The 25,746-nt window shown below is 38.3% G+C and overlaps 1 protein-coding gene and 1 long non-coding RNA gene across 2 annotated transcripts in view; one reads left to right on the top strand and one right to left on the bottom strand.

The window, feature by feature from the left end:
• The window catches only part of FAM110B (family with sequence similarity 110 member B), a 67,271-nt gene that overhangs the window by 26,965 nt on the left and 14,560 nt on the right, over positions 1-25,746 (bottom strand). The gene's annotated exons all lie outside the window — the stretch shown is intronic.
• Positions 653-23,581, top strand: LOC148131475 (uncharacterized). The gene is made up of 3 exons (XR_015748911.1): positions 653-714; positions 16,558-16,711; positions 23,476-23,581. It is a non-coding gene; the product is annotated as an uncharacterized LOC148131475 (long non-coding RNA).

Here is a 25,746-nt window from a genome sequence, read left to right as displayed (position 1 = left end):
TAAATAAAATAAATATAATACATACACATGCATGGATACTTACATACACATACACATATATACATATATACACGCATGTATTAGAAACAGAAACCTACAACTGAGGTGTGTTTGGTAAAATTTAATTAGAGAAAAACCTGAAAGTAAAAGTAGAAATGAGATTTGAAACAAAAGTAAACAGTTCATTCTCCTGTTATCCAGACGCATGGTGGCTAAATGCCAGCTAGACAATTCGTGACCTAATGCACATTTACTTGGCTGTCAGCAGTCAAAACATTCACAGGAGCAACTTCAAAGAACCTAGTTTACAAAAAGCTCCAGAGAAACAAACCATACCCATTTGCTAATACATGAGTACACATAAGAATATAATTTATAAAGCAGTAGTTTTCAAAGGTTTGTTATGTTTTCTTTTATAACTATACAACTAAAGATCTATTGTAGCACTTCCGGCTTCAGCTGTTCCTTTAAATAATTAAGCAAGGTGCATACCTTCAATCAGCACACTTCTGAATAAGTTTGGATCAGTTACTGAGGAACTCAGTAACTCAAAAATCTGAAGTTGCCTATAAACAAGAATCTAATGGAGAGAGTGAAGGAAGAGAATCATAGCAGACTCTTCTTCCCTTTCTCAAAAAAATAATCCAGGCAGGTTTGTCAAAACGTTTCACTGCACCATCCTGTTATACCAAATTCCATTTTGCTACAGACCGGGTAAGATCTTTGACACATACCACACATACGTAAGCTTAAAACTAGTATCTTGTAACAATAGCTATGCAATGATAGATCCACTGCAATGTAAGTGAGTTCCTACTTAATAAGGAATTCGGAGGATCAAACAAAGAATCCTCACAATATGCTGCAGACAGACAATAGACAATATTAACCCAAGTTCCTGTTTTTGCATAAATAGGCTTATTGTTACTGCCTGGAATGAACCGAAGGCTACCTCCAGAATTATCCCTGATTAATGGTCATTATGTAGAAAAATTTCATTCTTCATGAATGAAAAAAAGTTATATATATTCTAATTCAGTTGTTGTTATCTTTTGTTTGTTTTAAATTCCAAACAAATACTAACACTCTTATCACAACAAAAATAAGTAAGTGCCAGGGTCAAAGATTTCACGAGACCCTTCCATGCAATAACAATATATTTTCTTGCTAAATCTTAAATATAATTATGTGTTTTGTCATGTGATGACCATTCCAGGAGGTTGCACATGTTAACGAAAACAGAAGAAAATTAGATAGATGACAAGATTAACTGTATTCATTTCATGCATGGATGTGTTTTATGGGAGGAGATAAAGACCTGAAAGTAATTACCATGAACTGAAACTCCTTCACTGACCTCTGCCTGCAGCCAGCAGTTGTTAAAATGCTGATAGGTTTATAATAAAGAGCAACGACTCTCTCTTCTGTATGTTTTTCTTTCATGCTACAGAAGAGTTCCTCCACTGTTGCATGAACACTATTCCACTGTATCTATGTCTCTAATGCAGCATACAGATTACTGTGGAAGCCTATCAAATTGGAAAGCAGCAAATGTTGTCAGCCAATGGCAGAAAGGCACATGCAGAATCTAGCACATGCTCTCTGAGGCTTGGATACTGTCACTGCTGTTTAGCAGGCTGCTAATCTAATTATAGCCATTTGCTAGCACGGAACGATGAAAGGAGGGCACATGACCAAGAAAATCAAATATCTCCCAAGACAGGTATACCCCGAGAGTGTACAAGAATGGATGTAAGCATATGTACATGCATTTTAGTTTCTTTCAATGCAAGAAGTCCCAATAACATAACCAGCTGATTTCAGCCACTTTTCCATAACATTTGAAGTTCCAAATAGCATTAATCAATTTTGCATCAATTTTCTTAATAACCTGCAATTGTTATGTTATTAGCCTTAATTTTTTGCAACTCAAACTCTATATATTTATATAAGGCATAGTTATGTACAGTGAAACATTTAAGTGGGCAAAGTTGAACCTATTCAGATTCTAGGTAAGTGGCCAACCAAATAAGGATGCACATAGAATTAGCTTTATGTTTAAACACAAGTCTGATGGACATGAGTAATAAGAAAGGAGGTGATGGAGGTATTCTGTACTTTCTCTGAATCGACAAACCAACTAGGATATGGATAGACAGGAAGAATCTTTTCTCATATCTTTCCATCTCAACTTTGCTAAATGTCAGGAAAGAAGAACCTACTAAACTAACCTGAATTAGAGACAACTTTTCCTAATGGTCCCAGTGGATGCATGTATATGAGATGTGTGTACATACATGTAGAGTAACTATATATATATAGTTATATAGTTATATAGTTATATATATATAAATATATATATATATATATATATATAACTATATATATATATATATATATATATATATATATATATATATATATATATATATATATATATATATATATATATATATATATATATATATATATGATATATATAGATATTATATATATATATATATATATAAGCCACTATGGAAACTATTATATAAAGCAAGAAACCCTAGCCACAGAGTCATCAGAGAAGCCATAGAGATTGAAAAAAGACCAGAAAGCATGAACAGAAGAGATGATTCCACCAGGCTGTCAATCATTTGGAAGCCTGCACTCACAAACAAAAAATCTCCACACCACAAGCCAGGCAAACACCTGGGCACAAACAGATCCCCCCTGATACCTCCAGCTCAAACACACCCCAACCAGGCACCCAGATGAAACCCAGCTTCCTAACTAATGATAGCCGTCCATTTACCCGAAGCCAAGCTGCACTAAAGGCCTCCATTAAAGTAACACAATGCTGCCAGCCAATCAAGATACAAAAAGAGCCAAAAAACAGACAGAAGATATCAGAGACACCCATCAAGCAGAACACAGCAAACTCCGAGACCAATAAACACAGACCAAGACTCCCAACCAATCAAGATGAAGAAAAAACCATTCTGGCACAGCAATAGGCTGCCCCAAATTTAAATCTGAAACCACTGTAAAAGTCTGACCCACAGATGGACACAATACATGATCTGCCTGATGATGGCAGATGAGATTCTGCTGAAACGTTGCTACAACTTTAAAAGAACTACAATGACGTGGGAGAATACCCGAACCAAGCCGAACACCATACATGTAAGTACCCGCGAAAACTTAAGAAAACACACACACACACACACACACATATATATATATATATATATATATATATATATATATATATATATATATATATATATATATATATATATATATATATCTGCCAAAAATTACAGTCCAAATAGATATATATTAATCAAATTAGTAATTACTGATTTAGACCTATTGCCAGCAAATTACATTTCTCCATTCATAAAATTGTTTTCCCCCATATGCCAATAATTGTATGTCAGAAAAATAAACAAAAGAGAAGTTTTCTTCATTATTACAAAAAAAGAGTTAAATTCACCCATGAAACAACTCTACCAAAAGTCCATCTTCAGTGCATCTAAAGGTAGTTGTAGCTGCAATAAGTTGTATCTTTTACCCATGCTATTCTTTTCAGCGGCTTCTTCTAAATGTTGTACTTTATTTTACCATGAACATAAGACTGGTAATAACAATTTTTTTTTCCATATATTGGGATGGATTTCAGTATTTACAAGACTAATATAAATATTTAGCTTGTGGTTACTGTCTCATGCTTTTATCTTCCTACTGCATATCTTTTGTGTGCCAGCAAAAGTTAGATTTGCAACTTCTTTGCAAAATCTAACACAAATGAAAACTTTTGCAACATGAAAGCTAAATTAGCCTGTAAAGTGATTAACTTGGTGATGAAAAAGAATTTCATGTCCATTATACAATCAAATGTTCAAATTCAGCAAAATAATTCTCAACTCAATATAATTACTAACTCTGTTGACATGCAGAGAGAATGACCTCTTTGCCCAAGTCCACATTTTGCAAGCATTAACAAGTTTAAATGAAAATGACAACAAAAGTGATACATCTTGAATGGCACAAGGATGTGCCAGAATCTGATTTCCGTTCATTAAAATACTGCCAGTGTATCTAGCTCCCATTTATTAACACTAATTTAATCATACATAAGACTGCAGACTCTGAAAATGACACCTTTTAAAAAACCAAAATAACAAAGGTATCAGAAAAACAAATTGGCACTTGCAGTCCAGGATTTATTTGTGAACTATAGTTGTCAGAAGTCCAACATGTATCAGCTAAGGTGAAATATATTGAGTAACATCTGGAGAAGTAGAGCTTCCTTATATTTATATAGAAGACATAGGTCAGAAATTAAGTGTTAAGAAATTAAAATTCCCTGATATATTTAGTTCATTATTTTAAGCAAGCCTATGCAAACGGTTGATACTGTCATCATAATTTGGTTTACAAGATAGATATGTCACAACATCATTGTTCCATTTTCATTGTCTGACAACTAACCTTGTCTATAAATATATGTGGAAGAAAGAGGAGGTATGCCATTAGAGATGCTATTTTAATGCAGGGAAATAAGAACAGTTCTATAATGAATGCCCCTTTTTAAAAAGTCTTGGTTCAAAATATTTTGCAGGTAGTCTTCAACTTATGACCACAATCGATCCACAAATTTATACTGCTAAGTGAGAAATTTGTTAAGTGACTTTTGCTCCATTTTACAAGTCTTCTTGTCACATTTGTTAAGTGAATCACTTCAGTTGTTAAATTAGTAACATGGTTGTTAAGTGAATCTGGTTTCCCCATTGACTTTGCTTGTCAGAAGGTTGCAAAAGGTGATCACCTGACCCCGAGATACTGCAACTGTCAAAAAATCAGTCAGTAGTCAAATATCCAAATATAAATCACGTGGTAATGGGGATGCTGCAGCAGTCATATGTCTGAAAAATGGTCAAAAGTCTCTTTTTTCAGTGCCTTTGTAACTTTGAATGGTCATAAGTGAACAGTTGTAAATTGAGGACTACCTGTACAAACAAACTGATATACCCCTATACCCCCAAAACCCCCTTCATATGAAAGTGAGGGGAAATAACAGCAGAATTTTACTTTAAAGCTACTCACAGCAAATATCCAGTTTTGGGGAATAGAACAAGCAACATTCTATCAAACAATGAACCTTCTTATGCCTTAGATCAGGGGTGTCCAACCTTGGCAACTTTAAGCTTTGCTGGCTGAGGAATTCTGGGAGTTGAAGTCCACAAGTCTTAAAGTTGCCAAGGTTGGACACCCCTGCCTTAGATTAAAGTAGTTTTCTAAGAAGGATTCCTAGTATATTGTGCCAGGACCTTTTACCACCTCATTCTACAGAACGTACAATTGTGTCTCAGAGAAACCTAAAAACTCTAGTATTCTGTTGACTGCTTCCTCCTAGGAAGCCACGCTACAATGAGTAGGTACCTAACATACTTACACTTAGATAATAAGAGCGAGCTGCCAAGCAGCAAGAGGAGGCTATTCCCAGTGTACATGAAAAAAACAAAAAACCCCGCCACTGAGCTGGTGTCAAAAGTATCCATGCTTGCTTTTGTTTTCTATTCTTACAAACCTTCACATGCAAGAATTCCATGGAATTTATTACATGGAATATTTTGTGTCTATAAAGAAGTCTGTGGGTTCTGTCCTTGTCTGCCAGCATGACAAACACACAGAGACAGCAGCCCATTCTTTGAGAACAGGACACCCTTGAGGAGATAGCATCTGTTTCTCTTGCATAGAGTCCCACACAGCCAAGCCCAACCTGTTGATGGCTGTTACCATCAGGTTGTTGGCATGTTTTGCTTTCCAGGTACAGCATGACCTATTTATTCTGTCCCCACAATCTTCCATTAGCTAACTCTAATAAAGTGATTCCACTGCTGTTACTAGCACAAAGGTTCCTTTAGTGCCAATAATGAGGTAACCAAAGTGGACAAGGCTCCCAATCCAATGTTTCTAGTCTCCCTCTATTCTTCTGAGATCAATGAATCTTGGTCCTTAACAATCATATGTCATACTCTGAGGGAAATGGTTAAGAAGTAGGAAATATAAATAAAAATATACACACATACCTGTGTCAATTTTAAGCATAATTAGAGAGGTATCTTAATTAATCTAGTAACTGGCTTCTCTCTAAGAATGCAAACAGAAAGAGAAAGGAATAAATAATTTGAAATGATAGAATACATCTAGCAAAAGAAAATTTCTGAATCTAAATTAGATCTGGAAAGAAATAGAAAGTGAAAGAAACTTTACCTTCCTGTTCTAAGGAATTGAGCAAAACTTTCTACTGCATACTTTCTACTGTCTTAGTCCAAGTATGGCAGCAGGCTATAAGAAATAACTTTTGGGGGAATATTTAATAAAAGTCATAGTTTTGGGTAAACTATTGTAGATAAGTGCACAAATGAAAATTATTCGGCAAAGATATCTGAATCTCACACATGCTTTTGAAACAGCACCTCAAAATTTGAAGTATCTTCATCTTAGTAGACATTTGTACAACTTCATTTCCTTTTTAAAAAAAACTTTTCTAGGTATAGCTTTTTGGAAGAGTTTTTACTGTTTTATTTTTATCATCACTGACACCCAATCACAGTAAGCAAAGTAACTTTGCTTTTTTTTGGGGGGGGGGAGGGGGGTTAGGTAGATCCATCTTTAAAATACAATAATCAGATGACCAGCCATCTGCACTGTCTTCAATGGCATTATTATCATTACTATTATAGTTACCTGATAGCACTGCAGCTGCAGTATGCACGTGATCAAGAGCAACTATACTAAGCCTAGGCAAACTAATCTTGCAGGTATAAACATACATAACTTTGTAATAAAAGCCGGAAAATTGCAGAAATAAGCCATTGATTAAAAATGCTTTGGCTACTTATGCAACCAATTATTTTCTGCATGGTCAAGACTTTAGTTTGCAACTCTGGTCTGAGCTCCTCTGTTGCCATTCTGCTGTTTTCTCCTAAAAATCTATGCTATGCTGGTTAATCAGAATTATGCAGTTGTGTTAAACTGCTGAACAAGCAGTACTGTAAGGGCTCCAACACCACAGCCTTGAAACATGGAGTGCAAAGCTGAAACAGTGAAACAGCAGAATGATGTGACCAACAAAATCTCAACATTCATTATCTTTGAAAAAAGCCACAGAATAATCTAAAAGTAAGAATTAATTGCCTATAGAAGGACACAAATAGACAGGTAAAAATGCTGCTTTTGAGTCAACTCCCTTGACTTGTTTTTAAAACATTATTCATCATAGGTTATATCAAATAGGCTATGAAAAGGACAAATGCTAAAAAAGCCTAAACATAACAGGTGTTTGCAGTTAGAACCACACCATTCCAGACATGGTGAAGAGGGAGGGAAGCAAAGGTGGAGGAATCAACCAAATAATTTCCTGATCACTCACCATAAAAGCCAGGCCCGGACATCCACTTACAGAACACATATTAGCAATGGAGACAACTTTCATGCTGGAACAAGTGATGCTTGCTTAATGGTTAATTGTTCAGCAACTTTTCAAACTTACAATGGTGCTGAACAAAAAGTTACATTGAATTCTTATACTGACAACTGGTTCATCATTCCACAGCCAGATGATTGCAATTTGCAATCTTTTCTGATAGCTTTCAACAAGCCAAGTCAATAAGGAAGCCAGAGGAAACTGCAAGTTATGGTCATGTGCGGATTGCACTTAACAGCAACTGGCACTATCATCACTAAACTAGCAGTCACCAACTGGTGGTCCATGGACTACTGGTGATCCACAAGAAAAAATTCGTGGTCTGCAGAAAAATTATTTGCATTTTTTTTTATTGCACTAAATCAGGGATCCTCAAACTACAGACTCTGGGCTGGATAAGTGCAATGAACGTTTGTTGTGCTGCAGGCAGTCTCCCACCTCACGGTCTTTTTGTGTGGGTCAGAGGGGGACAGAAATTCCGACATGAGGTCTGCTTCAGCCCCCTGGTGCAGGGCTTTGGGCGAAGGCTGGAGAAAAGTACCACTGGCGGTGAAGAGCAAAGAGTCTTGTTCCAGTGGGACTGCATCATGGCCTGGAACTGGCTGATCATCTGAGTCCGCTGAGCCTCCAGGTGCTGGTACATGTGGTCTTGCACTCCCACAGGTCTTCCCTCTGCTTGGAAAGCCTATGCTTGTAGTCCTCAGTGAGGTGCTTCTGCGAGCCTCCTTCTCTGTCAGATCCAATTTGAACTGAGCCAGCTGTTTTGTCAACTCTTTCTCATGGTGGCTACTTAGCTCCAACAACAGCTTCCTCTTGGGGCCCTAAGGAGCCTGGTCAGGCAGGCGAGGAGTGACTGGGAGGGGAGGGGTGAGTAGAGGCCAGCGAGGTGCCCCTTGATGTGAGTGACATCGAGTTCAACATGCCCACCCGGTCACATGATCACCTAGTCATGCCTATCCGGCAGATCATATTAGTGGTCCGTGGGATTTAAAATTATGAATTTAGTGGTCCCTGAGGTCCAAAAGGTTGTGCAGGTGACTCCCACTCACACTCACTTAATGGAGTTTCCAGTCCCAATTAGCATCATTAAGTAAGGACTCCCTATATAATTTTGGCTGACTCAAGAATGGCTTGATAGCACTCGAATTTAGCAGTGGAAAAAGCTCTTCGTCAATATGGCTCTGCTACTTTGACCAAGGAATTGACCATTCAACAAAGCTTGTATTGTAGAGCAATTAATGGATAAAGCAGGGATCGCCAATGTTTTGGACCTCAAGCACCACCAAACTCATACTTTTAAATCCCGAGGACTACTAATACAATTTAAAAAATAATAATAATAATAATATATATTTTTAAAAAAATTATATTGCGCTTGTCCGCAATTCTTCGCGTTCCTTCAGACCTGGCTTGCTGAGGGAGGAGAGCAGCCCTGACATCTCTGCTACCCCCCAAGGAAAAGCAAGCGAGCAGAAACAGCTCTCGCTGGGGGGAAAGAGCAGAGATTGGAAGGCACAGGCAACAGAAAGCGGTGCTTTTCAAAGGCGGCAGCTTCCGTCTTCTCTTGCCTTCTCTTGCTCTCTTCATTCTCAGCTTTTTTTGCCCTAGCGAGAGCTATGTTGCTGCTCGCTTTTCCTGTGCTTTTTCCAGGCAGCGGTGGCTAGGGCCATAGGGAGGGAGGCAGCAGAGCGCCGAGAGGGATGAGGAAACTGATGACGCCCCATTCCGGACCTCTGAACTGGATAGTGAGCGCAGACTTGCCCACTCCGCCGCCTCCCACCACTACCAGCCAGTACCTTTCCTGCCCTAGGCCATCCCTAGAGCCCGCAGCCATCGAGGAAGAGCCCAGGCCAGGAGAGGAAAGCTAGAAGGTGTGGGAGTGCCGCACAAATGCAAGTAGTGCAGTGCTCCTGCACCTTCCAGCCATCTCCATTTCAGTCCACCTGTGCTGCCAGCCCCCTCTTGCTGCAACAGCACTACTACCTCATCCTGGCTGGTGAGGACTGCACTGCTTTTTGCAGGTTTGCAACTGCACTGCTTTTTGCAGGTTTGCAAAAGAAAAAAGGACTGCACCGCTTTTTGTAGGTCGAAGCGTGGGGGCCAGCGGATGGGTGGGCCATGTGGGTGGATTAATTGCTTTAATTGCTTTAAGGGGGATATTTCTCTGTGGCCCACCAACATTTTCTCATGGACCTCCAGTGGGCCACGGCCCACTGGTTGGCAACCACTGGGACAAAGCTGTTAGAAACTGAGAAGCATGCAAATAATCTATCAATGACAACTGTTATGCCACGCCTTTATATGCAGATCAATTCCATTGTATGTATTTGTCAAGCAATAGAAGAGAGCATCTATGCAGCTGAAATAACTGGTACACAGGGGTGGGATTCAAATTTCTTAACAACCGGTTCTATGGGTGTGGTCTATTTTATGGGTGTGGCTTGGTCAAGTGGCTGGGGTGGGAGTGGCTTGCTGACTGGGCATGGCTAGGTGGTCATGTAATCGGGTGGGCATGGCCATGTGGCCACGTGACTGGCAAGCCAAATGTAAGTGCTCCTCGCTTAATGACCAGGTCCTCGCTTAATGGCCAGTTGCTTAGCAAGTGTTTTTTTGCCAGTCTCCAAGGCCTGGGGAGCCCTGGAGAGGGAAGGGAGAGGCCCGGGCAGGCAGCCATGTGACTGGCAAATGAAATGTAAGTGGTCCTCGCTTAATGACCAGGTCCTCACTTAATAGCCAGTTGCTTAGCAAGTGTTCTAATTTACAACTGACCTCCACAGAGCTACTTGGCCTGTTTTTGGTGTTTTGACAGACACACACACACTCACACACCCTGCTATTCTTTGATTCTGTAAGGATCTCCTGCTGGAGCAGGGGGTTGGACTAGATGACCTCTGAGATCCCTTGCAGGCCAGCCCTAGATTGTTGTGCTGCTTCAAAGTCTTCTGAAGCCAGGGTTTATGTCCTTCCTTCCTCTCTTTTTTTTCTCTCTCCCTCCCTCCTTCCATGTATTTATCTATCCATCCATATATCTCATTTACTTTCTCCTCTTTCTTTCTTTCTTTCTTTCTTTCTTTCTTTCTTTCTTTCTTTCTTTCTTTCTTTCTTTCTTTCTCTTTCTTTCTTTCTTTCTTTCTTTCTTTCTTTCTTTCTTTCTTTCTTTCCTTTTCTTTCTTTCTGCCCCTTCCTTCCATCCCCCTTTCTTCCTTTCACTTCCTGTATCTACAGTTCATGAGTTTCAGTCCCAAAGATGCTCCTTCTCCCCAGGAGCCCAATCTTCAATTCTGCACTCTTTCATTCTTTGTTCCTCAATGTCCTTCTTACATTGGATCACAAGCTATTGAACCAGATCAGAACCAAGAACAACAGTTGCAGTTATGCTGCAATGGTCATAAGTGTGAAAAAAAGTGTGAACTTTTTTCAGTGCCATTGTAACTTTGAATGGTCACTAAATGAACTGTTGTAAGTCAAGGATTACCTCTACAAACATACAAAAAGCTTCTTTGCTTGCAAAAAGCTGCCCTAAATACCAATCATTAGATTAAAAATACCTGCAAGCTGCAGTTACAAATCAGGCAGGGTGCCAGAGCACCTTAAGGAATTAAAATATTTAAAATGCAGTGATAACTATCAAACAGCTAACTCTTGCTCATAAAGTGAAATCCTTTAGCAGAGAGGTCATTTAAGCTCTCCAGAAAAAGCACACCCAGGAAAAGCAATCCTTAGATCCATTTGCACCATTTAAAAATACCAGCTGGTCTCACTCACCTCACAAGATATCCTAAGGAAATCACCCAGATTTAAGGAAAGGTTACATGCCCCCCAGAAAGGCAGTAAAAAAAATCAGTGTCAAGCTTGCATCCTGCCTCTTGGAACTATACCCAAAAAAAAAACAGTGCCAGATAGTATTAAAGCAGTGAAGGAAGACCCCCTCCCCAAATAGAAAAAGAAACCATGAGGCAAGAAAAAATTCAAACATAATACAAATAATTAAATCATAACAATAGCTGTTGCTTGTTGAAGCTGAATAGGGAAAATTATCCCATCAATAAACACAGGATTAAACTTCACCAAGCATAGAATTAAGCTTCACCAAAAACCAGTTTTAGACCAAAACTCAGAAAGGGTATGTGTTTGAATGTCAATCCTTCTAGCTAGCCAACAAGCCTTGCCGAATGTCACTCATCTTGGTTCCCTATCACTAAAAGCTTTGCCTCATTATTCAATTATTTCTTCAAAGTGCTGATTATCCAGGGAAGTATTTCCTCCCAACAGCAATGTAAAAATCTTAAAACAACCCTTCCCCTTTAAGAAAGCCAAGTCTCACAAGCTCTGGAGACAGCAAGTCTAGGCTGTCTGTCAAGAATTTAATAAGGATGGAAAAAAACAAAGGGAGATTGCTTCTAACTGCCAGTTCTCCAAACTACTTAGAAAGTTAACAAGGGGTTCTATAGAACCTGATAGAACCGGTAAATGCCACCCCTACTGGTACATCAAGAAATGTATATACAGTGTTACATATGCACAAGTGGTAGCAGTAAAAGCTGCATGTTGAATTTCAAATGTATGATACTCTGCTTTCTAATAAATGTTGCAAATTATTCAAAATAAGAAAAATGAAATAGAAGTTGAAGAACCTCCCGAAGAACAGAATATAGTTGCAGACACATTAGCAAAAGTTCTCAGTGATCTAGAAACAAAGGCTAATTAATAATTGACATTGGTCGAAAAGTGCACCTATTTTGAAGTTTCTCAAAAACACCCAGCTGCATGATTTTGAGCATAAGCATGTTGTAGACATAGAAAGCTGAAAAGAATTTCAATATTTCAGGAAGATAATTGTCTGAAACAAGTTCCAAATAAACCATGAAATACTTACAGATATGAAAGATAAAACTTCTGAAATGGCCTTTGCAGTCTTCAAATTTGAACAGAAACATGAAAAATATGTGGAGCTATCTCAAACAAACAGTGCATGAATGGAAACCTAATATTATTTCTGAACTAGAATAATTCTGCAAGGAACAGTAGGAAAAATTTCCAAAAAGAAATAGCAGCTGGGTTTAGGAAGCATTTGCAAACTGATATTTCTGCCAAAGGAGGCGTCACAAAGTAGTAACTAAAAGGGCATCCAATCATTGTGCATGTCATATTCAATCTTATTCTTTTGAATTTACAAACAACTACACATAAAAATATGCATTCAAATTTGCAGAAAGATGTCATGCTTAATAGTACCAGTTTCTGTTCACTTAAGAGATCCATTAAGACAAGGGATACTTGCATTCTTGTATACAACTATATGTACAAGACAATCTATAGAGAAAATTAAGTGACCAATTTCTGATGGTGAAAAATAAAAGTTTTAAAGATTATTTTTAAAAAACAATTATTTATGAATTCTTTATTGGCCAAGTGTGATTTTGTCTTGGTGCATATGCTTTCAATGTACATAAAAAGAAAAGATACATTTGTCAGGAATCATAAGGTACAATACTTTTATAGTCATAGGTACAATAAGCAATCAAATCATACTAGGAACAGCCAATATAATCGTAAGGATACAAGCAACAAAGTTACAGTCATATAGTCACAAGTAGGAGGAGATGGGTGATAGGAACAATGAGAAGATTAATAGTAATGCAGACTTAGTAAACAATTGGACAGTGTATTTGATTTGTATTTGATAAGACAGCTACCAAAGAATAAACACACTGGAATTAGCATGCCCAGCATGTGTAAACTGTTTTAATTGATTACTTAAAAGAATACAAAACAATCTCATCATCTGTGGTTCTCTTTCCTATGTTTTGGGTATCCACAGTTTTCAAACAGAGTGCAGTCTGTCTTCTGCAGTGAAAGTTGTCATATATATAACTGCAGTTCTGAACTTTTTCTTACTACAGTATGTGCATATAGAAAATGGTATACTGATTTTGCATTTTGTGAAACTTTATTATCTGTAATTTTCTGGGGGTGATTGGATGAAATAGATCTCATGAAAATAAAGAACCACCCATAAGATGACTTGCAGGCTAACGCTATTTTTGTCTTCTTCATATTTAACATTCACCCAAGATTTTTCACTTTCCATTTTTACTTGCATACTAAGTTCACCTAAGCTTTCCTTTTCCCTGATAACAAAGTATTGTCTGCTAACTGACATTCTTAACGCTTTGTCATTTCTATCTTGATGCATCTCTTCACTCCTGCCATTCTTATAACAATTTGTGCTTATTCAACTCCATCAATTTGCATATTCTTTTGCATATTCTTTTAATTAGATATATGCACTGAACTTTTTCAATCTCCATGCCACATAGTATGGTTCTATATTTGTTGACACAGAATTGCTAGCACTTTAATTACCTTCTCCAACAACTTCAGTTTAATAAACCTTTCATTTGCACCTGTGATTTTATGTCAAAGCCTACCATTTCTCACATTTTAGTAGTGAATTTATGAATATATATTGTCTGTAAAAATACTTTTCATTCTAGAATTCCATTTATACTTTTTCAGTGTTGTTCTTTCATAAATGTTTAACCTTAGTCAGTTCTCTTCTGTGATTATTCTTGAGTAGCCTTCTCATAAAATTTCCTGAAATTTCTGCAATTATCTTAAAAACAACTTTTTCTTTTTTAAAATGTTCTTTTGTTCATATTCTTGAATAAGAAAACATTTTGTCTTTGTGTACTTGATTTTTAGAAATTTGTATTCAGTGGTGGTACATCCTTGCTATCCAAAGCTTTCACCTTCCATCTTTAGCTATCATAATGTATTCTGAATTTGATTTTTTATTTGATTTATAAGCAATCTAATCATGAAGTAACTCAAGGAGACATACAAGGGTTTAAAAGTGCTTAATAAAAGAAAAAGAATAAAAGCTAAAAATTATAACACTACATTAGAAAATTAAAAAATGCATGCTCCTGATGTGGGGTTCACAAATCACTTTAGCTGAGAGAGACCTACCCAGACTTCAGTGGGAATGCCATTCAGGGGACAGAGGATATAACAGGAATTACATATTCCAAATTCCATAAAACATATGATACTGAGGATGCCAGGAGTATGGTAACCCTGCCAGATCTTATAGAGCGGGCAGAAATAATTATAACTATCCACTTACCCTAAGCCATAAAGAGCTTTACTGATGACACCCAGCACTCTAAATTGCAACTGAACTGATAATCCAGGCAGCTCACAAAGAGAGGTCATATGGACAAACTGAGGTGTATCCAAAACTACTTATACTACCACATTCTGAATCAGCTGTAATCTTGGAGAGCAGTTCCATGGAAAGTACAGGATCTTATTCTTTTTCATATTTTGAAAACATTTTTTTCTAATCCAATATTCACAATGTTTCTTGCTTCTTTCCCATGCCCCATGTCTCTTTTGCATGTTAATTGATTTAATCTATTATTTTCACTGATTGTATATTCTAATATATATGTTCTCTGTATCTCTTTTCTCTTTTTTCTAAATTTAACCCTTATAGTTGCTGGCCAAAACTGTTGGCCTGTACCACGATGTGTACATAAAAGTTTTTGGTTGACTGGATTTCACTTTCCCATTTTCTATTATTATTATGTAGCTAGTTTGATTCTGATGTTGTACAACCAGTAATATCCTTCAGTAGAATTTGCATTTACATTGACAATAAACAAAAAAAAATTGTTTCCAGGAAACTGTTAGCCCATCTCCTACAATATTATGTAACAAATCAAAATCATCCTGTAAGTCCAACTTTCTTTATTTCATCTATTCTTGCATTCAAATCACTCATTTCCTTTCATGATGGTACATTTAGTTTCTTGCAATGTGCGATAAAATTCTCGGAGTGTTTTCTATTACAGCTGCTGTATAATATGCATATTGTTGGACATTCATTAAGCATTAATTCTAATATATATGTCCTAATAAATATACATTAATCCTAATAAATACAGTATGTCAGTTAACAGTATATCATATAATTATATGAACTTATTCCTAAAAACCCACATCCTGAAAATGTTTCTTTCACATTTTAAATCTTTTGATATTTCTCAGATTCTACATTGAATTTTATCACTGTAATTTTATCACTGTTGTTGCTATAATTCAGAGTTATGCAGCAATTTTGTTAATTCCTAACAAAAATAAAGAAAGAAGTATAGTTAAGACTAATAGGCATTTACAGAGTAATTTGTAGCTGGATCATTCTCAGCAGCAATCCAGTCAGAATGAGTAGTTAAAAATGAGATTGCCACATGGTGATTTAAGGAATCTGATTCGTGTTTCAAGACACATGAGTAAGATTCATGAAATGTTCAGAGAAGAATTTCAGTTGCAAGTAATAACAAGGGAAATCAGAGGAGCCATAAATTGGCAAAGTGGAGTATCTCCCCAGGTATTGTTTAATTACTCTGCTAGAAAGACTTTGATTCTGCCAACACTTAACTTCAGGGACTCCCTGCATCTTCACCATAGCAGACTCAATTGTTCTTTGGACCCAGAGGAGCAGATTCAAACAATTCAACATTTCCAGCTGTCCCCTCTTTAGGAGAAGTAATAGCTTCCAGCTCTTCCCTACAGCTGGCTGGGATTTCACTGTCTCCTGCAAGTCCAGATCCTGAAAGAAATACCAAAGTCTCCTCATTAGGAGCAAAAATAATATATTCCATGTTCCAGTTTCTGTGTGTCCTTGTACAATGAGGAATGCTTTCAATACTGGCACCATAAGTGACCAGACTTCCTTGCAGCTTTGGGAGCCCACCCCATCACCACAAAATCTACTTCTGGTGATTCACTGCTCCCCCCCCCCTCAGTAACTAGAAGAGCATCTTCCAATATGGGGTGTAGTGTGATCTTCTAACATGCATGGAATTTTCTTGATGATAATTGAGAGTGGTTTGTTCTTGTTCACTTATGATTCTAATTTTAGAATTACTTCTCCTAAATGAGCTAGCATCTGTCAGCCCTTTGAGGTAGGGCAGATCAGGAAACAAACAAAACAAGAACAGCCGTAACTTTTACTCTTATAAAAATCATAACTTTGAAAGCCTGATGAACATTCTCCTTCCCATCTTATACAGGGGTGGGATCCTACCGGCATAACGATCAGTTTGGTGAGAGCACGCTTTGTGTGTGCTGTGCACACATGTGCAGTACTTGCAAAACAACTTCTGCAAGGAATCACCCTCTCCTGCTGACGTGCAGCACTCAGCTGTGCCACGCAAAGCAACTAAGGTAAGAATAAAGGACAGCCTAGAGCCCGGAAGACCAGGAAATCTTCAGAGAGAACCAGTTTGGTGTCAGCTGCTCTTCAGAGCTACCGGTTCTCTAGAACCAGGCCGAACTGGTAGACTCCCACTCCTGATCTTATACCAATGAGAAAGCAAGTCAATTTCCAGTTTCTACTACATTCCTTCCTCCCTTCAGACATAACTGAACGTTTACTGCTGGCTATTGTGTACCTTCTTCAGTATCCCCAACTCCACCAAACCCAACTGTTCCGATTTCTGTTCAAGATTAGTGTTGGCTTTACCCCTTCCCTTTTGACCCTGGGAAGGAGAAGTCTTACCATGTCAAAGTATAATACTCTAAAAAGGAACAGGCAAGAACCCAAGGTAACTGAAATAATGTTAAGATTTCATAAATACTTAATGCAGGTTAATTGTTTTATGGATACAAACTTTTTTAAAAAACATTTGTCTATTTTTGCAGCTGATTTGATCTTCCATATGATTGAAACTATGAAGAGTAGCCTTTTTCTCTTAAAATCATGCTGCTTAAAGAATGAACATTTAATATTTACTTTATTTAAAAGTTACATACTTTACATGCCACAATATTTGGGTTACAACAAATAAGTTAAACCATTTAGTTTTATATATATATACATTTTTTTAAAAAAAGCACTACCTCATCTCATCAAGACTAACAAATTAAAGCAAGAAGGGAAGTGATATGACTTCAAATTTTTCTTAAAAAGCAAGTATTCACCAATTTGCAAAGTGTCAGTAAGGATGTGAGATGGCCTTTGGAAAGAGTTTAGGCATCTCCTTGTCCTCTCAACAGATAGCAGTTGGATACAATTTAAGGTACCATTTTAAATTTATTCCTAAACAGGTAGTTTTAAAGTTCCTACAGCTCTGAACTGTAAACAAATTTGTAGCTTATTCAATGTTTTAGATTAGGTGTTGCAAAGTGCTTAGGAGAATAAAGATACCACATATTGCATTCATGAAATTCTAGCCCTGTTTTCCAAAGAACCTCTTTTTAATCAAATCTGTTAGCAGACTCCTGAACTATAAAATGATGTTATACTTATATTCCTAACAAACATGCTGAATTTTGAATCAACAGTAACTTCTTAATATCTGGATGTGATATAAATAAGAAAAAACATTTCTCTGGCCAGAGCGGAATTCTCTGAAAATAGATTCAGCTGGGACAGCTAATTTTGGTAGGATAAAGGCATTCCTAGCAACTTTTGATATTCAGCATTAAAGTCAAGGTTATTGACATATAAAACTATGTTTTCAATATGAGCAGGGTCCATGCTTTATGAATGAAAACTCATATGCAACATCAACCACATACAGTTTGCACAAATGAATTAGCTCATTGCAGAGATTGGTCCTCTAGTTTGAGGATACAATGAGAAAGGGGATTAAAGCCTTGGAGGATGCAATATAATTTTTCTCTAAATATCTTAACTTGGATTTCCAGTTTAATGAGATCTCATTACCTTAAATTACATCTAAAAAGGATTGTTGTTTATTTTTCAACCTGACTGTCCCTTTCTCTTCTTTTGCCCTTCAAGACTGTCAATTACAAATGTCAATTACAAATGTAGTACATAATTTGGCATGACAGTTTCCCAGCTGGTGCACCTCTTACCGCTTCCTGACTGGCGCCCGTTCGTCCCACTTGGCTCAGCTCCTGCACAGCTCCGCCTCCCCAGAAGAGGAAGGGGAGCAGAGTTGCTGGCCAGGACAGCTGGGGCCCTTCTATCCTCACCCCCACTGCCCCCTCGGCTCTGGTGGCAGCGGCTGTTGCACTACTGCTTCCAGGTGGGATGCTGGAGGAGCTGCCAATAGGGAGGAGAGCTGCCCACATGGCTCGCCAGCGTGGGAGCAGCTGCAGTGTCAGGCAGGTCGTTCCTGCCCCTCCCCCTGCAACTGCCATTGCTGCTCTTCTGGGGAGGCAAAGGAGATGAGCTGGGTAGGAGGAATGCCTGGGGCAGTGCGCTGCATCTCCTTGGCAAAAGTGGTGGGAGGGGGGCTGTGTGAGGACCGACCAGCTCTTCTGAGGCTCCCAAACCAGCCAGGTGCTCCAAAGCATGGATGTGCGTCAGTACCACGGGTTGGAAGGTTAGGGCCACACAAGAAGCCTGCTGGGGGGAGGGAAGCCCCGTACTCACCCCCACTGCCCCCTCACTCCTGGCAGTGGCTGTTGCACTGCTGCTTCCGGGTGGGATGCTCGAGGAGCTGCTGCTGGTGGGGAGGTGACCTCCCACATGAAGATGCTGCTGAGGGCCCAGCTAGCCAGTGTGGGAGTGGCTGTGGTGGCTGGCCAGCCACTCCTGCCTTTCCCTCTGTGGCTGCGGAGGCTGGTGCTGCTGCTCTTCTGGGGAGCCGGCTGGGGACAGAAGCGGTCACGCCTCCTTGGCAAAAGTGGTGGGCAGGAGGGCTGTGTGTGGGCTGGCCGGCTCTTCTGGGGTGCCCAAGCTAGCTAGGTGCTCCAGAGCATGGATGCACCATGAGTTGGAGCCATGCAAGAACCCTACTCAGGCGAAGAGGGAAGCCCCGGCCCATCCATCCTGGCCCACAGTTTTGCTCCTCTCTGGATCTTTTGGCATACGTGCCTGATACTCTTCCCATTGCTGGTTTTTGCACTCACATGCACACCAGAAACCAGGAGACCAAGTGGCTGACGCACATGGGCACTGGGCGGCTGCTTTTCTAGTTTTTGGTGCGCATGCATATGTGAAGTCCAGCTGGCTGGCATGCCGGAACCCAGAAGAGCAAAAGGCGATGGCTCCATGTGCCTGGAGAAGTGGCTCTGCGTGCCGCTTCTAGCATGCATGTCATAGGTTCACTCTCACTGTCCTATACCATTTAAGACCAGTGGATGTCCAGTCTTTTCTTAAATGCCTCCATTATGGAGTACCTACAACTTCTGAAGGCAAGCGGTTCCACTAACTCAGGACTGTCAAACTCAGTCCATGGGCCGGATACGTCACTCTCTGCCATGCCCATGGCCAATTTAGCAAAGGGGGGAAATGTCCCAATATGTCACGTGACACTGCTGCGATGTTTGACACCCCTGCACTAACTGTTCTGTCAGGAAATTTTTCCTTTTTCTAGATTGGTTCTCTCCTTGCTTAATTGCCATTGTTTCTTATCTTGCCTTCAAGTGCTTTGGAAAATAGGTTGTTGACTATTTTAGAACATTGCTATGTCACACCTAGTCCTCCTTTTCATTAGACGAGACATACTCAATTCCTGCAACTGTTCTTATGTTTTAATATAGACCATCTCTTCTCATCAATCTTTATATATTGATGGGGCAGAGTCTTATTTGGATTGCTGACGTTGACCTTCATATAGGTCTGTATATAACAGCAAATTATTTGAAAAACCTGATTACTTTCCTTTGCACTTAGCTCAATTATATAGTCAATACCAATTATTCATTCTTTGTGTAAAAATGGTCACCTCACCTGTTACAGCTTTTTTCCATTCAGCTCAGATTCTCTGGAATCAATTCTTCCCAGTATTATACAATATATGGTGGTAGGGAAAATGTCCCATAGCACAAATAATTATACTTATTTTTATAATTAATAAAATATTAGGCTGCATCTAGCATTCATCTAGTGGAATCTTCTGTTAATACAGAAAGGAGTTTCTTGGTTCCTTAAATGAGATTTAAACCATACCTGAGATGCAATTCTTGTGTAGTTATTCATATGAAAAACTATGGTATAAATGAACATCTTCGTGTAATTTTAGAAGTTTTATTAGAATACACTTATAATAAGCACAGTATAGACAAATGGAAAATATAAACCAATATAAAATATGAAATTAATGTTATACATTTCATAATGCAATATCAACCTGTACAGTCAACATATACATTTTCTTTCTTTCTTTTTTTTTTGAATTTTTTTTTGGGGTTTTCACAAAAACAAAATACAAATAAAACAACTTTTTTGGAAATAGCATGGTCCCAGGTTATCACTTCTTCATACAGACACAAAACTCAATTTCATGCTCATTTTTATATTCTATTCCATATCTTATTACCATTTTATATTTTCTACATAGTTTTTCCCCTTCTAATTTTCTCAACTTTGTTTTGATTATCTCAATTCAAATCATTATATTTATACTTTTGTCTGTCCTGTTACAATTTCACATTATCTTTTCTTATTAAACAATTTTTCCCTGTAGTTACCAATTAGAGTATGACACCTTTATATCCTTTAATTTTATCCATTCAAGCTCTTATTTAAGCTTCAATGTATAGCTTTAAGATTATAGCATTCAATATAATACATAACTTCCAATTGAATTCTGCTTGGTACAGTCTTAAAATAGACACTATATTCTTAAAAAGAAAAAAATCATATATATATGTAAATAAAACACATTCCATTCCAATTCAATTCTATCATTAATATGCATTAAAATCTTAACAATCTTTAACATTTCTTTTCAACTGAATATCATACTTCCTTGGGAACAATTATAAACTTTCCATAGTTAATTTTTTTTTATCCATATTTCTCACTTATATTTTTATAAATCATTACTAATAATTAAAAATGTTCCCTTTTAATTCTCTCAATCATTTTAATTCATTTATTTATTAACAAACATCCCACTGTATTACAATAAATATTTTATCCATCATCATATTTTCTAAAGTTATTTCTATTTGTAATATAACAAAGCTATCTTATGTACCTTTGCAGAATCCCTTTTACAATTAAATTTTCACCCATTATCTCTAAACAAACTTATGGTTACAATCCTTATATCTTTTCCCTGTTTCTCCATTTCTTGTTTCTGTCTTTTACAACTGCTTTTCCTTGCCTTCTTCCCCCTCTTCTTCTCCCTCCCCTTTTTACCCCCTCGTCTCTCTACTTCTAACTCTCTCATCTGTAATCCCCTCTTCTGTTGCTTTCTAATATTATACTTATCTTTCAAATTGTTCTTCTTCTTTTTGGTTGTTTTTTCTAATCTTAAACCTTTCACTCTCTTTCCCCCACTTTTCTTTTTTCCCCCACTTAAAATTATTTGATCATTAAAGTTGGCTTCTCCTTTGTCCCAATCTTCTTGTTCTGCAAGCATTTCTTGTTGCTTCTCATAGTTCCAGATCTCCATTTCTAAAAATTGAAACATGAAGCCAAAAGAACGTCTCCCTCCTTGTGCGTCTTCTTTCCATTTTTTAAGTTCCGTTTTCAGTTCTTCTGAGAGTGATACCATTTTAAAAACTTTTAAACAACCACCCAGTTAATTTTAGTCATCTAGATGCAAAAACCAAAAATCACCAAATAATCCAAATAATCCAAGGCTGTTTCTACTTGCTTCTTTTTTTCCATTTTCTCTTCCCGAGGTTCTATTATTTTGTTACCAAGTTTCCATTAAAATGTATCTTTGAGGAATCTTGTTAAAATTTCACTGTAAGTTCCTTTTAATTACAGTTCCATTCCTTAATTCCAGGCAGTCTCCTCCATTTTTCCAGATCCTGCCCTTCTATTTTTTTTCTCCTTTCCAGCTTTTAAAAACTTTTAAATGTCCAGAAATCTTTATTTATCCCTTTGACTTTTATTTTCAGCTTAGATGCCTATTAATGTCAAAGTGGATTTTCCCCCCAGTTTCTTGCTTAAGTCTCTTAGCTGTCAGTATAAGGAAGGGAAGAAAAAAAAACTAATCCTTTCCTTTCTCTCTCTCCTTCGCAGATTTAAAGTCTTCTTTGGGAACAATGTTGTTAAGTTTAAATTCCAGGGTACCTTTTTGTTGCTTTTGCAGGCATGATATTCCGCTCTGGAAAAAAAATTGGGGCCGGACAAAAGAGACCCCCCGCCGCGCGCCCGGGGAGCGCCCGCTGCTTTCCCTCGCCAGGGCCGGGCGGCGGCGTGTTGCATGGAGACTGGTCTGTGGCTGGCCCAGCTCCCTTTTCCTGCCGCTCAGCGGCCTCCGCTCGCACCACCCGGGCTCCGCTCAGGTATCCGGCTGGGGCTGTCAGGAGTTGCTACCTCCGGTGCAGCTCCACGCGGCTCCAGTCCCGCGTTGCCTCAGGAAGGGAAAGGCAAAACCAGGAGCCGCTGCTGCCGTTGCAAAGCGCCGCCGCGGCTCTTCCTTTTTGCCTTTCCCTTCCTGAGGCAACGCGGGACTGGAGCCGCGCCAGCAACTCCTGACTCGTGGCCTACGAGGGGAGGGGAAGGAGGAGAAGAAGGGGTGGGGGGAAAGGAGGGGGCGATTCCCAAAAAAATCGGAATTCCGATTTTAATCGGAAGAATATCATGCCTGTTTTGCTGTTTGACCCGGTCAACCAAAACTTTCTCTTCTTATCGTCCTTCTGCACATTCTTTTCCGGGTCGAGTTCCTCTTTGTGGTGGCCATTTCTGACCACCGCTACAACCACCTTCGGGAAAGGGAGTAATGGCCAACTGGGGAGGAGAGATGTGGCTCTCCTCAACCCTGCAGGCAGTCTCCCCCCTGTTTACCACCTCTACAGGGTGGCTTAGCCCCGAAACCAGCCGGCTCGGGGCGCTCCAGCGGCGAGCACGGATCGAAGCCTCACAGAGACAAGGTTTCGGTCTGTCACCGAAGAAGCTCAAACCGGAAGTCCTAACATATACATTTTCTGATAGAAACTCAACTTCAGTATTTTCAACCTCTTGGTTTCATTTTGTCTAATAAAATGTGGTTTCAGGTGAACAAATAGATATAAAAATCAAAAATTGTACATGATTTGTTCTTCCTTAACAGATTTAATGAACAAAGAAAAAAGATACAAGCAGTAAAAGGAATAATGAGTGGATTACAAGTGGAGAACTGTTACTTCAAAGTATTTTGCACTATTCAATTTATAAAGGTGAGAAACAATTTATTTCATATGGTAGGAGTTTGTCCACCTTTGATAATCTCAGTTTCTCACTTCTTCCATACAATGCATACAGTCTACGACTCTAAAGGGCCAAAGATGGTTGTTAGGGAACATTCACTTTTCATGCAATTTGAAACACTGATGGGGCATTTGAAAAAGTGTGGTAGGATTATATACGGTGACTCCACTTTATATTAAAAAAAAGATCCTAGAATTATCAACAAAATAACAAACCTACTTGCCACTAGTAAAGTAACTGCATAACAAGTTGTTTATGCTGCTACTGAACATGCCCATGAGGTATGTTGTATCTACAGATAGCTTCCTACAGTATATATTAATGAAAGAAAATTCTTTTGAACAAGAGTTACAGTATTCATTCCACCCACAATAAAAATTTACATTTATAGAAGTATAGCAATATTCATTCTCTTCCAATACTTCCCTTTTCCACAGCATATCTTCTGGTTGTTTCAAAGCTTTAGGAAGAATAGTTTTAACTTGTTGATGTTGCCAGAACAAAGTTTTAGCCAGTTTCTAATGGAAACGAAGTAGTCAATTAAAACTTACTTTGCAATGTCTCACAACTAAAGTGCTGACTAAAAAACAAGAGCAAAGAGTCATTACCTTGAGTTTGTGGTACAGAAGTTTATATTTGAACACAGCTGGCTCTGAGTCACCCAGTTCCCATGACAGCCTTTCCAAGCTGTATTGATTTGTAGAGGAGAAAAGCCCTGTAAATCTACTTCAGCTGAATTGCATCACTGTTGAAGCTGGTTTTAAAAGGCAAATTAAATGTCTTCTGTTTCTAACCTAACAGCAGATGTAGCTGTCTTTCAATTTGCTTGAAACTCTAGTTACAGAATACTGCTATATGTGGCAATTCCGTTGTTTAAAATGTGTAAAGGCAGAATATGCAAACTTAACAAGAAAACACTTCTTTATGCTCCTGGCTTTCCAGAACTATTTTTTTCTTTTTGGGAGTGGGGAGGAGGAAGCTGGGGAGAACTACTGTTTGTTTAATAACACTGTTCATTTTTGAAGTTTTCCTTTAAACCATGGAGGAAATTAAAGCAAAAGACAGCCTCTCCTCTAGGGAATGAGACCTCACAAATATACAAGCAGAAGCTATGAGATGACAAAGGATAAAATATCACTGTGAGCAGGAAGCCAGCAGAATTATAATTTCAGGTAACACGCAAAGAATCTTTGATAAATTATTCATGTGATCTATTGCAATAGGGAAGAGGAATAAAGTAGGACAAACATCTTCACAACTTGAAACAGAATCATCCGTTTTCCTTCAACATCTGGCAATTGCTTTACTCCAGATGTTTCTCATTAGTGTTCTGTCCCATCCATATTTGGAGGGAAGGGAAACAAGTAGGTTTTCTACAAAACAAAAATGTTTAAGGGAAACTCACCATCCTTTACACTAGAGGCAGGCAACATGGTGTCCTATGAATATTTAAAGATAATTCCCATAATCCTCTGCCACAGGCTACGCAGGTTTGGGTTGATAAGATGCCTGAATAACAGGAAGCAACCAAAATGGCTGTCCTTGCTATCTATATTTAATCACATGAAATACTTCAACACTTTGATTTTGGTAACAGCATTAAGACCACATTCTAGGGTAACACTTTGGATATATCAGTCACAGTACATCTGGACAAAGCAGTTTTAAGGCAGTCAGTTATATTGAAATGAATGACTTTTATTATTGAGCTAACATGCAGATGGTGCCACATGTGAATTTCCCAACAAGAAAATTTCTTCTCACCTAATGTTATACATATATGATTTTACAAATGATACAATATAGAAAGAGAATTTTATCAACACTGGTGCTTATTGGTACTAATACACTGACTAAGCAGATCCACATATTTCAGGGGTATACATACTTCTGTATGGGACTGTTCAGCAGGAGAAACAAATCCCAAACATCTCTAAAAAAGAAATGGTAGAGAAAAAAGGAAATATTTATAATACAGAAAGGTGCTGATGGAGGTCAAAGCCCCACTGCTTGCTCATTTGATCAAAATGGATGTCCAGTTTCATTTGGTTTCTCAGCAATAGAAATATAGTTCTGAGTACTATATTTCTTAAGCCTTAAAAGACAAACACAGTCATTTTAAGGATAAAGAGAC

The sequence above is a fragment of the Notechis scutatus genome, chromosome 3 (assembly GCF_049901735.1).
Source record: "Notechis scutatus isolate UNSWTSFEM ecotype Mainland chromosome 3, rNotScu1.2, whole genome shotgun sequence".
Classification (NCBI taxonomy): Eukaryota; Metazoa; Chordata; class Lepidosauria; order Squamata; family Elapidae; genus Notechis; species Notechis scutatus.
Note: the sequence above shows the minus strand (reverse complement) of the source record. Positions and strands in the feature narration are given on the sequence as shown.